The sequence below is a fragment of the Pipra filicauda genome, unplaced genomic scaffold (genome assembly GCF_003945595.2).
Source record: "Pipra filicauda isolate LSUMZ 115617 unplaced genomic scaffold, ASM394559v2 scaffold82_size2718185_pilon, whole genome shotgun sequence".
Lineage (NCBI taxonomy): Eukaryota > Metazoa > Chordata > Aves > Passeriformes > Pipridae > Pipra > Pipra filicauda.
In genome coordinates, this window is record NW_024105009.1 from 512,438 (window position 1) to 529,932 (window position 17,495).

Below are 17,495 nucleotides of genomic sequence, written 5' to 3' on the forward strand. Positions count from 1 at the left end.
CCCCTCTTCAGTCAAGACTCTTGAGTGTTACAGCAGCCTGATATCCCCGCAGTGTGGGGGGAAAAAAGGTTGCAAGCACTCTCACAGAGGATGTTTGTGGTGATGGGGTCACTGTCACTGGAAGGGAAGCAAACTTGGTATCCTGAAAATGCAGGAGGGAGAAAGCCCGAACCATCCAGCAAAGAGAAGGGTTATATTCTGTTCTGTTTTGCTTAAATTACAGGTTATTTTGCTCACAGCTGTAAAAGTCTCTAGTCAGAGGTAATTGAAATTTGCCTGATTCCTTTTCCTGTGTTACACTCTTAATTCACAGTCAGAGAATCACACTGTAGAGAGGACTGTCAATGTATGCAGCCTGTTGCAGGTTATGATCGTGCTGCTGAGTTCGTCCTGTGATGAACTGGTGCACAGTGTGCACCACCCGCAGGGCTGCTCTGTCCATTGCTGCTTTGGACCTGAGGGTATCACTAGTTCCAAATTGCAATGACTGGTTTGTCAGCCTGGTCCACAGGGTATATAAACCACATTTATGATGTGGTCTTTGGGTGTGCCAGTAACGCTGACATGCAATATGCTGAACCAGACCACAACTTCCCCTTGCACTGTTGTTACCCTGGTAGACATCCGTTTGACCTAAACCTGTAGCTGAACTGTGCTTGGCACAGGAGTTGCTTGTAATGACAGCAGAAATGTGGCAGTGGAGACTTCCACATTTGTTGTTTTCTGCCTTTTGTGACTCTTGCAAAGTATGAATGAGAGCCATGGTGGGCTAGTGCTGATTTTGCCTCAGAACCATTGGCAACAGTAGCAGATTTCAAACATTTAAACAGTCAAATATGTTGGGTTTTTTGCTTAATTAGACAGCGTGGAACACTAATGCACACCTTTCAGCTCAGTCACATGAGCTGCCCTTTGCTTTAGGTCTGGGCAGATTGTCTTCTGGGTGGGTTTGTACATCCAGAGCTGAGCAACTGCTTCAGTGCTGTTGGTGAGAGCTGTGATATGCATGTGGCAGCTTGAAAATGGTTCAGCTGATCAGATTAGCAGTGTTTGAGTTTACAAAGCTAATGAGATGTAATCCTTTTATTGTGTTTGGGTTTGGTTGCTTTATTTATTTATTTATTTATTTGTTAAGCATATAGCTGCAAAACAAAGTTTTCGTTAACATATTGAAGAATCTCATATTTGTGCAATAATTCAGGTATGACTCTTTTTGTGTCTCAGTCTTCTGAAATTCCTGTCCCTGATTCCTACATCTATAATATTGTTCTGACGTTTTCCCAGAACTGAGGCTGTGGTGAGGGGATGAATTTTTAGCTTCTGGATCCACAAGTCTTGGATTGTGCTGCTAGTTCAGAGATGAGTCATTTGCACGAGTAACAGGTAGGCTTTGCTGCCCATTCACCCCATCGGTGCTGTAATCAAGCATCAGCTTGATGCTTGTGGGATATGCAGAAGAACATGAAGTTGTTTGAGGGACATGGGAAATGAATCTATGTGTTTTGTTGTCAGAACAATTTGGAGCCGCTTCTGTGAGAAAAGCTACAGTAACAGCAATGCAGAATGGGCTAAGTGCCTACATGGTCGTTCATCTGAAAGCCTCCAGACACTGGGAGGGTTTGCCTCAGGGATATGGGTTCTGGCCGTTGGAACATTTTAATTTTGCCCTGGGTTTGGGTTCACGTGTGAGCGAGCCTTGAAATGTAGTGATCTTACAAGAGATGGGAAACCATGAATGTTCTGATCCCTCCAGTCTTGGTTCAGGACCACTGGTAATAACAATAAAGATTTGATTGATTCAATATGACTTTTTGTGGAAAAGGACTGATATTGTGATTACGTGTCCTTAGAGGGCTGAAGTCTTAGATTTTAATGCTGAGAATAGGGAGCACATTCAGTCAAAACAGTTGTTGATCTGGTCAGTCATAGTGTTGCCAGATCTTTGTATCACTCGGATTAACTTTTACATATTTTGCTGTTGGACTGTGGTGACCTTGAACTCTCAATCCTCTGTGAAGATGTCTTCTACTCTGTTTATTCAATTCACAAAATGGTAATTTTCTCTTAACTCCTCTATCCAAAATGCCTGTTTCCTAAAATATTGGGGTTTTTTTTCCCTGAAATATTTGTGTTTTCTGGTTTAAGGGTATTACTATGAACATCTCCGGTGAGAGAAACCTACTGCTACTGAATGATTAATTAGATTTAGAGTTTAAGGTACTATTTTTGCAATCCACGCTTCTTTCAGTAATGTGTGAGTTATATACACATAGGGTTTCTTTATAACATTGCAAAAGACCAGTCTGCAACATCGAAAATGTTTTTTAGCAATACATTTATGCAGCAGCAGGCATGCTGGGTAGTTTATAAGCTTTTAATGAAACACTGGCAGATATTAGGGTTTTATGGGCTGGAAAACAGTGCAAATCAAAGAGCTTTGCTTACTGTTTATAGCGCTTTTCCCCTGAATCTAACAATATTTATCTCACTTCTTCCATCTTGCATTTTGCTCTTCACATATTTACTTTCCCTTTCACTGATACATTTATCATCAACCAACTGTTTTATGTGAAATATACGTACAGCTACAGTATGCCTGTCATTGTGGGCATCCAGTTACCTGGATAAAGCCTGAGATTACTTGTTTCGCATCTGTCTTTGACTTCAGTCTGCCTTTATCCTAACGAGGGTACACATATCTTGCGTCTTTAGCCAGTATTTCTGGGCATCATTAATTGTGACTTCCCTGGGGCCATGTAAATGATCCCTAAGGGATACTGTGCTTTCTGACAGCCTGCTGGCTAACACCTGATCTTATCACATTTTCAGTAGCAAAACTCTTCTCAGAGCATATCTCTATCAGTATGTTTTTTGAGTCCCATCTGCTAAAATAGTCAGAATACTTGATGCTGTCATAGTGTAGCTTTCTAAGTAAGGACCTTTGTGTACTCTTACTTACATTTGATGTCCACATTAAAACTAGAATGAGATTCAGGCCTAAAGGCTGCATCATAGTTTGGCTTGAAAGGATATGGTGAAAAATAAAAGTGATGTGGCACCAACAGTTGTTAGAGTGCCAGTACACCTTCAGTTAAAAAGTCAGCCTGCAGAACTTCTTGAAATCTTCTGCCTTCTCTAAATCTGTGCAGCATCCTAACTATCATGCAAAGACATACTTATCCTGACATTCACAAAATTCCTTTGTGTATTTCCCACTCACGTGTAGTACCTCATGGAATTTGGCTGCATTTACGCAGAGATCCCCTTGTAAAGAGGTAAAGCACCGATACACTCACTGGCTTTCTCATCAACAAATCGAGTTCATTTCAGAGTCTCACATAGCTATGAATAACAGTCCCCTGAGGCAACCTGGAGGAATGAGAGAGTAGGTTTAACTGAGCAGTCTGGGGATCCTTTGTTATCAGGGAATGATGGCTTTCACGGGCTGGATGCTTAAACACAAGTGAGCTCAACTTACTGGTGGTGAATGTGGGGAAGTACCATCATCCTTGGGATCAGTGTGGCAGACTGCCTGGTTTCCCATGGAGAACTGTGAAAGGCTAGGTCTAGGATTACAGTCTGTTTCAGCTCTGAAAAAATGCATTCTGCAGCTCAGTTAGGGAGAATGGTGACCTTTGATGATAACTCTGTTAGTATTACTAGGAGGTAAAAATAAATGTCTGTGAGAAGCAGATGATTTCTAAGTAAGCAGAAGAACTTGTTTTTCAGAGAAGCTACAAATGGAAAACATAATAACTTTTCTCCTTGATTCTACTGTACTTTGTAAGTCCAGAACAACTAAATTACAATATTCCTTTGTACACAGAACATATGGTTGGTTTGGATGGACATGAGACTCACCTATGTCACCTCAAATTAAATTATAGTAACCCGTTTTGTGTTTTTCAGAATTATATTTTACATTTCAGCTGGGCTAATGTGGTTCACTCAGGTCATGGTATCAGTACTAATTTTTAAAGCCTTGTCTTTCCTGAGGACACAGAACACCTTTATCAAAGTTGTTGAAAAGTTTCCATGGATAACAATAGACTGCAGCTCAAGCTGTTTGTATACAGTGCAGCTGTATTTTATTGGAAATGCAACTGTATTGGTATTGCAGAATGAGCCCTTAACATTTAACTTATGTTGGATGATCTAGCATTAGATACCCTGTATTTGTACTTTCAGCCAAATTCTGCTGGGTGTTAATTGCTCTCTTCAGCTTGGGTGTACAACTGCAGATGGACTGGAACTTTTATCTTGGCTCCTGTGGGAAACTCGAAGAGATCAGAGTACAGTCAGATCCCAGCCAGCAAATAACAGCAGAAACATTGCAGGAGGGGAAATGGGGGAACTTTCAGAGAACCACTTTGATCACCCGTAGTTTTGGCTTGTCCTGACTGGCTGCTTCATCACACCATCATGTCCCTTGTCTTTTTCTTAGCATGGATGTAGCCTACATCATCCCCTGCCCCTTCTCTTTTCTTCATCTTTGGCTTGGTTGCCAGAAGCAAGTTTCTTGATATAATCTGCCCAAAATAATCACACCAGTACTGTGAGGCTGACAACCTTGTTTGCTCTGTACGATACACCACTTCTCTTTCTCCTTGCCTTTTTCATCTACTTAGACTGTAAACTCTTTGGCAGGGATTTTCTACTGTTTCTACTGATTGGTTTCTGGTTACTACTACTGGTGACTGTTTCTACTGATTTTCTACTGAGCAGGTGCAGTATCTTGCTCGCTTGGACGTGGTCTGAGTTGTCCCTTGAGGTACCGGTGTCAATAAGCATAGTTAACAACAATTTTGCATCACTCAGAAGCAGTCTTGAAGTTTTTTGCTTATCAGGAATCTTTGTGATTTGTGTTTTTTCAAACATTTACGTTTTCAAGTGTATAAGCAGATCCCTTGCTTCTGACAGCATGAATCCGTGCGCTGTATGTGCAATTTGCCCTGGTAATTACTTATGTATGGTGATAACCATAGCAACATCCCAGGTAGATAATGTCATGCAAATTACTGCAGCTCCAGGGATGGAAGATGTTAATACAAGTATGTACTCATACCCCTGGTCTTCAACATTTTGCGGTGACTCTCCCTTTCCTTCCCCAAAACATGTTGGTTTAAAATTTCCTTTCCTCACTATGATCAGAAAGCAAAAGGAAACCTCTTGCTATTTTTCTCACTCGTATTTGCAGAGGGAGGGGGAGGGTGGTCCTTCGATGTTTCTGTCATGAATAATTTTGTATGCACAGTGGAAATTCCACAGTGTATGTAGGGCATAAAAGTCTAGAGACTTGGATACACTGCGGGGCTGTGTTGTGCCTAAACTCAAGTTCTTGCATTTGTAAACACGGAGTGTGAGCACGTAGGGGTGGAACTGTAGCCACAGATGTTTGGACTGAGGTGTAGACCTCCTCAAATCATTTACAGAAGATATGGGAGAGTAGCTTTGTCTTTCAAAGCAGACATGCTCTGGCTGAATACTTATCAGGGTCAGTGCATTGTTACTGAAATGAGGAAACAGCAGAGAAGATGCTGGTAACAGTTATCCCTTGTTTAGTCATAAGCAAGAGCAACAAAAAAAATCTACAGAAATGCTGTTCTGCATATACACTAGTCCTTGTGTAACCTTAGAACCCTGGAGGTATGAAAATAAGATAAGCCTCTAACCCGTAACTAGAGTCTTTTGTTAAAGATATAAAAAAGCAGGCAAGAAAATTGGTTAAGTAAAGGTTTTGTTTTTCTAATGAAGAATGAAATTGTTGCTGATTTTTTTTTGCTTTGAAGTTAAATAGTGGGAGTGTTGGTGTTAGTGCTGCAATCTGTGCTGAAGTTACTGATTACAAAAAGCTACACTGCCCCAGCCATTTAATGAGGAAATACCCTGATAAAAGAGAGTGGAGATTTGTGGAGAGTCAGAGGAAGATGGTCCAGGCAGCCAGAGGCACATATGTAATCAGATCCCAGTTTGTAAGTGTTCCCAAAGCAGGCTGTGCTATTCATTAGGCCAGCACTGAATTGTCTTCATCATAAAAGCATAGTCTTTCTCAAACAAAACCATGATGGGGAGTGGAAACAAAATTTTTGAAGGCCTTGAGCAACTTTATTTGTGCTAGAGGTAGCAGATGTAGAGAGTGTTAATTAATTGGAGATTAAAATTCTATTAATCTGTATCCCTTGGTATTTGTACAGGGGTGTTTGCCACTCTTACAGGTCTGCCTACAAATCCCAGATTGTAAGGTTTAATCTCTTCCCCTCTTATTTCTCTGTGAATTAACAATTCAATACGTAGCCAATGGTAGCACTGGCAGCACTGTTCAGCTGTGCCACCCTGCCCAGCATAGCTATTGATGGCAGTGGAATTTGAAAGGTACACATATCCAGGTGATCCAGTTTGTTGCTAAACCTTGCAACAGTGCTTGGAGCTGCAGACATCCCTGATTTACACTGGAGGCTTTTTTAAAATGCCATATTTAGTTAGGACATCTACCTGAGAAAAACAAACTGCACCAGAAAGAAACATATAAAGTCAGGCTTTTTAATCATCTGGCAGAAACTATTGAGCCTAATTATCTGCAGGAGATTTTTTTCTGTCTGCCTGCTTTGCATATTGTAGATGTTTCTTTGTCATTTCTATTTTCAGCATGTGATTGTCTGATGATGGCCTCTCCTTAGATCCCATATCACATTGAAGAGAACAGTAGATGCCTTGGAATTACAGGGATAGCCAAACTGAGGCCCCAGCAAGTTAAATGGGCACTTCTTCAAAATGAAATGCATGATAACTGCACTGCTAGACCTCCTGGACCCCTGTTTATGTGCCAGTTTCGTTGTCTGACCAGTATCACAGCCAGACAAGACTTGACTGCAATTATCCAGTCTTCTGCTTTCCATGGCTAGGATGTCTTCTTCAGGACTGACCTGATCTCTTCCTAAGTAAGTCCAGGAGATAGTGGGGATCACCACTGGCATATTTTTTTGTTTCCTGGCAGTCTTGTTTTTAAAGTGTGTCTCTATATGGCTTCTATTTATTGCTTTTAATCACAGAGTGAGGTATGATTAACAGTGATTAAAAATGAAAAGGCTGCAAGTAACTTAGGAATGTCTGAGAAATGGTGTCAGTTTTTAATGAAACTCGTAGCACAGATTGAAGATTTTAAAAGTTCATCAGAGAAACTGCTGACGTTGCAAAGCTTCCCTCAGAGCTGCAACACCATTCCAACACATGGAAAAAAGTGTGCATGAGAAAAGATTTGTCTAGGTTAATGCCACATGTAGGGCTAATGTCGGATTTAATGACTGTTTCCCTGCTCAGGCAAGGGCATTGCCTTCCTCCATGTGCTGCATCCACTTTTTTTTTAATTTTCTTCTAGCTAATAAAACCAAACTAAGGGAACCTGCCAGCATGAACAAGTAATATTTTAAAATATTAAAAAATATAAAAAAAAAAAATATTTTTTTTATTTACTGTCTCTTCTCCTCACTTTTTCTGCCTCAGCAGTTGCTCACCTTTGCTAGTTTATGACATGATGTTCAAGGCAACATTGTGTTGTCACATGCAGCAGACATCGACAGGGAGAAATTGGCTTGTCATCAGTAAAAATTGTAAAACCAACCCTACAAAAAACCCTGCTTTTGACCACAACATCTGCCTCCCGTGTGCAGAAGTGAAGCACAACCCACAGCTCTCACTGGTCATTTTTAACCCACAGTTAAAATCTCCATGGGCAAAGGTCCAGTGTAGGCAAGACTTATCACAGGGATGAGAGATGTGTAAGTGCATCCCGGCAGAGCAGCCTGGAATGGAGGTATCCAGGGGAATGGAGGACCTCAGCTCTCTTTCCTAGCTCTTTCTTAGGGCATCATTAAATGGCAAGCTTCTGGTTAAGACTGGTCATTTTGTGTCTGTTATTGCAGGTGAGGAATGGCACAAGAAGCCCTGGTAACAGTTCACTTCCAGAGGAACGCATGGATTCCTTCATTATTCCTGTGGAGATTTCTGAAAGGCTGGTATGGCTGTGTGATACCTGCTCCAGTGGCTGCCTCCAGGTTCCTCCTGTCTCACAACCTCCAGACCTGGTCGTTCTTTCCCTGCTTGGATAAAGGTCCTTGTTTTGACAAACGTTAAGGCCTGAAAAAATAGCTTGCAGTTCTAAAGGCAGCTACAGCAGAGGGGCTGTAGGCTCAGACCTCTGGGATTTGGGGCTTAAGTGGGGAGAAACATGAATACTCACCTCTCAGTAAGCAGCTTGGCTTTCTGGGAAAAGCACAACAGAGCTGGCTTGGAAATCAAAGTGGGACACTGCCTCTAAGCTTAGACATTTTCTATTAATAATATATAACAAAATTGCCCACTGTAATTAAGCTACCTTAGGACAGAGGCACCCCAGCTACAACAGGGGTCTGTCCAATGTCCACCAAAATCAGCTGAAAACATCTTTGTAACTTTAGTGAGTTTAGTTTGTCAACGATGCAAAGCAAAGCCACACAGCTTTTAGGGCAGGAAGTGCAGTATGCTGGAAGCAATATGAATTCCTTTTGCTCCTTTTTGCATCACTAATTTTTATTTATCACACAAAATCATAAACTGCACATAAACTTAAATGCAGACATAATGTACGTTACTACGATAATAGAGAAGTTGTGCCCTTTTGACCAGACAGATGAGATAGAAATAGGCATATTGAGTGAGTTCTCCTCAGTGGAATGTTCAAATTCCTTGTTTTTCCAAATCTTTAAATTCTAACCTGTCTGTTAAGGATACAGAAGTATAATTACACTAAAATGTGCTCACGAAGGACAGCACATCATCTAAATTTCTTCAGACAACAGCATATGAATGTCCAAAACTTGGTTGAAAGACTTTCATACAGGGCCTTGTAGATTGGCTATTTGGAATTTACAAACCATTCAACCAGAATACATAACAACTGCAGTTTTGAATGTGTATAAATAGCACTCATGTAAGTAGGGTTAGCTGTTTAAATATATTAATTAAGGGAAGCCTGCATTTCCAATTGTCATTTTGTTTTGTAGCCATCAAGGTCATAGCACACCAGTGCCTGGCTGATGACAAGTATAGCAAACTAGATAGCCAAAGCCAAAACACCTATGGAAAAACATATTAACTAGTGCCAGAATTGTGAAGTGATTTAGATAAACTGAGTTATGAACTGAAACGAGCTATAGCACATGGCTGTAAATGCCAGTGAACCAAACAAGCTAATTCTTTGCCTGTGAAGTAGAGTTGAAACACATCCTATATGCAGTTTAGGTTTAAATATAAATATGGGATTACCTTTTAGGTTGTGAGACAGAATCATATAGGCAACAAACATTACATCTTGGGTCTTCTATGAGTGAAAACTGTTGTGTCAAATATGGTTAGTTTAGTAGGGTTGATGGGCTTTATTCAGGGTTCCTAGAATTTATCTGCCAAGCATAAATAATTATTTAACAACTAATAGGGCAAGGCCAGAAATATAATAGCTTTTATGTTGAAATTAACATCAAGTGATCTGTAGACATCTGCTAAGCAAGCCAAATGTGGTCTATGTGCTGTATGTTTTGCCTCACTGCCTCAAAATAACAAGCACTGCTTATATTTGGAGGGGCAGTTTTCCTTGTTGAAGTGGAAAAAAAAATGTTCTGATAGAAAATCACTTGCACTGTTAGGATCGAATGTGTGATGAACATTAAATAGCCCTACAAATTTAAATAATGCTCGATGTTGAGATTTCATCCTTGCAAATGCTCGTTTCCTGATGTGTGCTTACTGCGGTTCAGAGCGAAATGAAAGTCCTTTCTTGTTAGAAAGAAAACAAACTATCACCCAGTATATTCCTGCCCTGAGCTGTTTCAGCTTTCTGGGGTCCAGTAAGTGTGGGAGCCTGGTCTGCAGTGAACTTGTTTTTTCCAAAATGACCAGAAGGGTGAGGGAATCATAAGAAAAGCCACAGCGTTATAAAAGCCTGACAAAGTTCCAAGTGGCAAAGACCTTTCCAAGCAGATACTCGCTGTTGCCTTGCAGGGATCTGCATTGTGTGTGTAAGTGTTTGGGTTCTGTGGATGCCAGAACAGAAACTGTACTTCCTTTCCTTGAGAGCACCACTGTTGGCATGGCCTGTTTGCTTTGCTGGCTGTTGCAGTTCATCTGCTTTCAGGGCCAACCATTCAATCTTTGGCGTCTTCCCTAGGGGTCCTGACCTTTCCTCTGTTTTAAAAGTATTAGAAGGAGGTTGAATTGCTGAGTGGGGAGTGTAATCTTTGTGAGGCCAAGTCTAAAGATGTTAATAAGCTGAAAGGGCCACACTGGCAATTTACTGTGTACTGTGCAGGAATGAATGAGAGACTCATATTCATTGTGCTTATGTATGCTCAAGTTCTTTATGTCCATATTTAGATCTATTAACATGATAAGATTAAGCCAACTTGAGTTTCTTGAATGAACAAAGCAGTAAATGGCAGAGCCTCAACAAGAGACCCCATAAATGTGTACTACCACCAGCAGCATGACTAACACTGGACCCGAGATCCTGTGGGGTTTGGCAGTGACACAGAGGACGCTGCTCTGAACAAGCTGGATTCCCTTTCGTACAGGAGCCTTGGCACCAACCTCACTGTGAGCTGGCTCAGGCTTTTATGGGGGCACTGAAGGCTGGGCTCTGTGCTGGACTCAGTGTCTCTGCCCCAGGCTTTCCTGAATGCAGGAGTGCAGCCTCAGGCTGCTCTGGCTCACACTGCCAGGAGTCCCTGGGAGTTTGTCTGCCAGTTGGGTTAGCCAGAACACACAGTGCTCCAGCCAAAGTCAACTTCCCCCTGAGAGGGTGACCGCAGTAAGGAAATGTCAGATGCTGCCTGGGCCAGTTCTCAAACCACACTTCACCCTTCCCAGAAGGGATTTCCCCAGCAGATAAATGGCAGAAATCTCTGTCCTGTGCAGGCAACTCTGGAGGACAGAGTTAGAGAAATAGGACAAAACACCTGGACAAAGAGAGCTGTTACACTAACAAATCATAGAACCAGAGAATGGTTTGGATTGGAAGGGACCTTAAAGATCATCTGGCTCCAAACCCCTGCCCATGGGCAGGGACACCTTCCACTAGAGCAGGTTCCTCACAACAAACCTGGCTTAGATTGTGTCTGCTGCTTCAAATCACAAATGATGAGAAGGAAAAAATTCCGTTTGCAAAGGCCTCATCTTGGATTTCTTTATTAGAGTGGTGCACAAAGGAGTTTGGAGTGTCGTGAGGCAGGAATGCTACGTAATTTTGTCCATGGATGAAGCTCCTTGTCCAGCACAGGTAGGGCAAACAATATCCAAGCTGGATAGAGAGTGGCCAACCAGTTCTGTTGTTTGGATATTGCAGCCCTGACTGCTGCAGGGACTAAACATGGGACAGCATTCTAGGTGGTATAGGTGGGCTTCTTTGCAGGCATTCATCTGATGTGAGTGAGGAAGTTTCTCTCTGCAGATTGGTCTTGTCTTTCTGCGGAAAATGTGAATTGCTGATTCTGAATCATGACATGTAAGAGTTCCTGTGCAGTGCTGAGGGTGTGTAACAGCCCATTCAGCTTTACTTTGATGATTAGGTTTCTGCTTTTAGTACAAAATGCATGGCAAAGCAGTCATTTCTATGCATGTTCCAGGATGGTGCATTATTGCATTTTAGCACTTGACATGAGAGTAATTTACACACAGTCACTGCTTTGTCTTCCATGAAAAACAAACCCTCTACCAGCAGATGCAAGAAGTCTGGTAAAGATTTCATGTTATTAACGTTTACAGCATTTGTTGTAGTGCTGCCTGTTCATTACCCCATTTAAGAGTGTGCCCTTCTGCTGTGAGGGGAAGGCATCTGTTTGGAATGATGCTTCTTGAAAAATGTTCACACTATAATTCAGCATCTCTGCATCTGGAAAGATGCTGCTCTCAAGCAAAGTGCAAATTGGGACTAAGCCTGCTGTAAAAAGTGAAACTGGCCTGGTGTAAAAGCAGCTTTGGGGAAGAAGCAGCCCCTCTGATTTCAGAGGCTCCTTGCAGTCTTAGTGCAATAAAAGTCAGTGAGAAAATAGGCCATGTGTTGGAGGGAGCAAATTTGCTAAGGCTGTGAGGCAGGGACTGGTCAAAGGAGGGTGGAGGCAAATCTGAAACTCTGCCTCTAGCACTTACCATCCTCCAGACAGCACCTTCCTCCTCCTCTCCCAGGGAAGCACCTCTACTGTAGCCAGGCATTTTACTGGGAGTGCAGAAATGGCTGGGTAAAGAGCAGTGCTTTCTTTTGTCTGTTTTCCTTCTGAAGGTGACTCTAACTGTTTGTTTCTTCCTTTGACTGTTCCTCATGCTTCCACCTGGCCATTTCTTCCCATGTGAGTGGAAAACCCTGCCGTGCCTCCAATTTCAGACACTGTGGTCATGAGGGGGTTCTGCATGGCCCTACGCACAGCGGCATCACACAGGTGATGGAAAGGTGCAGAAAGGTAGCATCATGTAGTGAAAAAAAAAGAAAAATCAGGGAGTCCTTAACTTGGCATCGTGCTCTCTTACTGTTCTTGCTCCCTGCATCCCCCTGCTATCCTACTGTCGTGGCTGGCAGGGACCCTGGACCTGATGAGGTGCTGTATCTACCTCAGTGATGTCTGAGACATGGCCAGCCCCACACTTGCATATTTTGGTTCTGTGTGCTGCTCAACAAAGAGCAGAATTTCTATGTTCTCTAGAAAAAGTACAGTTTGAGCTGCCTTTATGCATCTGTTTCTCCCTGTAATCAGGGGTTCTCTGTTGGTTTGGGTCTGTCTTTATCTCCACAGGTCTAACTGGCAAAATGAAGGTGTGATTGCAGCATGTTTGCCTGTCTTAATTTAACTGGCAGAGGTAATAGCAGCAGTGAGGATGCAGCAGCACTGGCCAGCAACCAAGTTATAAAGTCTCCAGAGACCTTGTGTGTATATCTCAGGGTATGTTGACACTGCAACAACTGCTGCTTGCAGAGATACCCTGAGATAGCTGTTAATAATGTCACAGTGAGTGAATTGTTACTTAGCAATGGCTAACTTAAATGACTGTCACAGAGTTTATGCTGCTTCTTGGGTGAGTTTTGCAGTTTGTCCTGAGTATCATGCTGCTGTGGATGGGATACACTTGTTTTAGTGAGCGGGAAACAGTGATAACATCTTGGATGAGCAGTACGAATGTTCATCCAGAGACACCCTCAGCACATATGGAATCAATGCTAAGAGACTGAAGATAGAAAATGAGGCAAACAAAGGGAAGACTGACTCCTGTGTAGAGCAACATAATAGCTGGCATGTCAGGGGAGGGATGGAGACAAAGCAGTGTTTCCACTCCAGTGCTGGAAGTATGAACCCATGCCAGAAAAATGATGACCAGGACTGTTAAAACCCTCCCATGGTGCTTGATTCTGAAGAAACAACGTTCTGGCAGGGACTGTGTCATGCTGCAGAACAACCTGCCACTGACTCAGAAGTGGTAGAAATAGAGCATGAAAACTGGGCCTCAAACCCCGACTGACGATATGCGGATGTTACCTGCCACAGACTGATCCCTGGGGCTCTCCTGCTTTACCCTGTGGCATGGCTTATGTAAGCTGTCAGACTGAGGAAGGTCCACAGAGCTGAACTAAATGTCTGGGCTCTGCAGTGGCAGCCAGTACTTCTCACTGAGCTGTGCCTGCTTGGTGAAGTCTAGAATTTGGTTCTATCATCCTTGCAGGTGGTTTTTGGATGCTAAACCAAATACCACGTTTCTGTGCCCATTCCCTTTCATGAAAAAGGGCTCAGCTTCCCATTCAGTCCAACAGAACCAGACCTTTGGACTTGAAAATAATCTCAGTCTTTCAGATAACAAGATTTGTCCTCAGGAGTTTTTCTTGCATTCTACTTTGAACATCATTTCTACATGCTGCTAATTTTGATAGGGCTATGGGAAGGAGTTGGCAAGTTGACCCTTATATTATAAAGAGCTGGCTTTGGTCTGCAATATGTGTTCTGAATGAGATGCACTGAAGTTTTTCAGGAGTCATTCAGGTGTACTCTGCACAGGTGTAGACTGACTTTGTATCACTAGCCAGTGGAGCTTTGCCAGGAGAGATGTGATGCAGACTTGGGACAAGGGTCTGGCCTGGATCTTTCTGATTCGGTGTTTCAGCGACACGCAGAAAAGCACTCGGGAGCTTTTTTGGTAAAGCTTGCTGAGGCAAACAGGAACAATGAAATTAAGTTCTCTGAAAGTCAGGCCGTTCGTACTGCGGTTCTGAATTTGAGAGGTCGGTTTTCCACAGGTGAGTCTGGAATTCCAGGGCCTCTTTCCCCCGCCGGGGCCGCGGCACTGCAGCAGCCCCACCTGCTGTTGGACGGGGAGGACGCGGCTCCGTCCTTCCATCTGGGCTGGGTCTGGATTGGAAGTGACTCAGTGCTCATTACCCTATCTCTTATCACCCTCTTTTACCCCGCGTTCTCCCTTTTACGCTCAGTTCTTTGCGGTCAGTTGTTATCTTTGGGGTAGGAAGGATATCTTATCTCTGCTTGTAAAGAACACTGAGTAAATTTACACACACCGTGTAAGTGCTTGATAATAATAACATTAATCTTTTGCTTTTACTAGCATTTGATTTCAGGAGCTCTCTGTGAATCTGAATGAGAAAAAGTTACAAAAGCAAGGGTATAATTAGACTTCCTGAAATGGTTTTATTCAGTACTGAGGAGGGTGATTTTATGTTGTGGCTTTTGTTTTTTTTTTTCTCTTTAGAAATGAGAACACCATAAACAAGCCTGCCCAGAATAAGAAAGAAAATAAATGAGACTTTTAAATGGACAATACTTGTAAAAAGGACAGGGTGATAAACGATATATTAAGATACTTTTTCTTAAATTATACTGCTGCTTTTATGAGTTTGAGATGAGCACAATGATCAGGAGTGAGGCTTATTTACACAGCAGATTTAATTTCAGATGAGGATGTCTTTGCAGCAGAAAAACACTTTTATGTCTAAAGGCTTTCTTTTATATGTTTAATTTATATATATTTAGGGACAAATTCTGCAAGATACTTCAGCTCATGCCTGTTTTCAATAACAGCTTTGTTTAAGTCAACATGAGTGTTGCTGAATCAGGATCTAGACTTTCTTCCCCCATAAAAAACCCTACAGTTAAAATGATCACTACCTCCCCAAGTATCTTATTTTAGAACAGTTTGTTAGCCCATAGTGTGACATATTGCATTGCATTTGAGAGTAGGGAGAGACTCCAAACAGCACAACTTGCCTCTGGAATGAGATTCCAAACACTTTTTTTATGAGGATTCTTTAGACTAATCCATTAGAAATATGAAATTGAGAGCGCATGCATTTATGCATTGTTAGTCCTTCTTATAGCATATGATATGCACAGGCAGAAGTAGAGGGAAGAGGTGTTGTTACTTGGTTTGGGAGAGTGTGGGAATAGTTGATATAACTTTTTTCTAAAGCAAGTAGAATTAAAGTTCTGGCATTATCTGAGATGGACAAAGCTTCTTCGAGATACCCACTCTGCAAAAAGCCAGCAGAGCAGGCAGCTGACATTGCAAAACCCTTTGTATTTGTGACATAGCATGTGTTTTACACCTGGACTTATAAAATTTTTATCAAAAATCTGTTATTAAGCCTCTGTATGTCATTTTGATAGGCTGATAGGGTAGTTAATAGACAATGTTGAGCACCTGCTCATTTCCTGCATATTGAGAGCTGGAGTCATCAGTAAAGCAAGATTCTAAAATACCATAAAACAAAAAATGCTTAACCACATGTTCCTAACAGATAACAAAGGTGTTTATTTTATTCATGAATATAATACACTTTCTCTCAAAAGATAGTTTAGACCTTAATTTTTAAAAAGGATGTTCGGATTTCTTAGGTGAGTAAATGTGTTTGCCTGTGTCTCTGCCTGATCTGCTTTGTGCCTGTGTAACCCAGCAGAGAGAGCACAGCACTTTTTGATATTCTCAGATGGGGTGAATGTACCTTGCTTTGAAGATGAGGGAGGCACAGTAGTGGTTCATATGCCATGTGCAGGTTCTCCACAGAGGTTACTCTTTACCCTGCAAGACCTTAAAATGTCATGACTGCCACAAAGTGCAGTGAGTCCAGAAACTCACTGCAAGACGTAAAAAATAAAGAGGAAAGAGAACAATGTAGCCGCTGCATTTCTTTATGTCTTTTGAAATATGACCACAGGTTATATCTATACATTAGACATACAGATATATACGATGTTTTACCTAGTACATATGATACTAAGTAGCTGGAAGTTGAATTGTTTTCTTAGTGTAAAGCATTTTGGAGGTACCTCCCATGCCAGGCCAGAGCCATCACGGTGGTATGTAACAAGTAAGAAGAATGTTACTGGCAAGACCCTCTTTCCCTTTCTAGGAACATTAGTATTCATTTATCCTGGGATGCAGCAGCACCCAAGCCGAGACATCTGGCAGCAACAGCTGTGTGGCAACCAAGTGTTTTGGTGTCTGTAATGCTCTTATGTGAGTGCAAAGTAGATTCAGATGTTTGGAAAATTGCAAAAGCAATGAAAGTAATTTTTTCTTTTTTTTTCTTTTTTTTTTTTTTTTTTAGGAATTCAGTAGGCAGGCAGTTCATCCTTTCTTGTACTTCTGTTTGCAAGTAATGAAGTAAGGGCTGGTGAACAGGAATCTGGACCTCTGAAGGATGAAGCATTATGACAGTCTGTGAAAAGCCTTGTTTCTGTTACTAGGTACAGGTCATAACCAAATAGGGGACTCTGAAGTGATTGAATCTCTTCTTAAAATGCTTCTTAGTAAGGTGGGGACTCTTTATAAACATGGCAGTTTAACAAATGTATGATCATGCCTGTGCATGGCCTCCTGTCAGTCTGCTCACTCAAAATGTGGCAAAGAAAGTGTTTAGGGTGGTATTTCATTGTTTGCTCAGGGTTTTAGCTAAGCGTGTCAGAAAGGTCTGAGTTAGCCAACAATCTGACTATCCCTAGATTACATGGCTGAGGTACGATTTGGAAGAGGAAGTTATTAGTTTATTAAATCTACTGCTAGAGTAGGGAAAAAAGTACACAACATTCTGGGCATGTGAACCATCCTTCGGGCACTTCAGGGGGATTGATGGCAGCATTTGCTGCGTTGAAGGCTCAGTGGATGTGAACTTATGTCTGTTTGGCTCAATTACTGTGCTCTGAGCAGTGTAATTTAAATATTGTGTGTTTCCGGAAGGTTAACGTTGCTGGTACACTTCATGCTCTGCACTGTAAAAAGCAAGCACTTTAAAAACAAGTGACAATCTCCCGTTTGCCACTGTGCAGTCAGTGAAACTGCTCTGTTGAGATCGAAATTTTCAAGGCTGAAGTCAGAGGGAGGGGGGTCTTAAATTTATTAGTCCACACGAAACAAAGGCAGAGGTGACACCGTAAGACTGGTGATAAGGCAGCACCCCAACCAAGTTGTGGGCTAAACTG

At 41.9% G+C, this 17,495-nt stretch overlaps 1 long non-coding RNA gene across 1 annotated transcript in view; it reads left to right on the forward strand.

Annotated features, from left to right (window-relative positions):
• The first annotated feature begins 7,987 nt into the window (after positions 1-7,987).
• The window catches only part of LOC113995568, a 29,003-nt gene continuing 19,495 nt past the window's right edge, over positions 7,988-17,495 (forward strand). The window contains exon 1 of the long non-coding RNA XR_005566942.1: positions 7,988-8,012. This is a non-coding gene — a long non-coding RNA (uncharacterized LOC113995568). The remainder of the gene's footprint in view (positions 8,013-17,495) is intronic.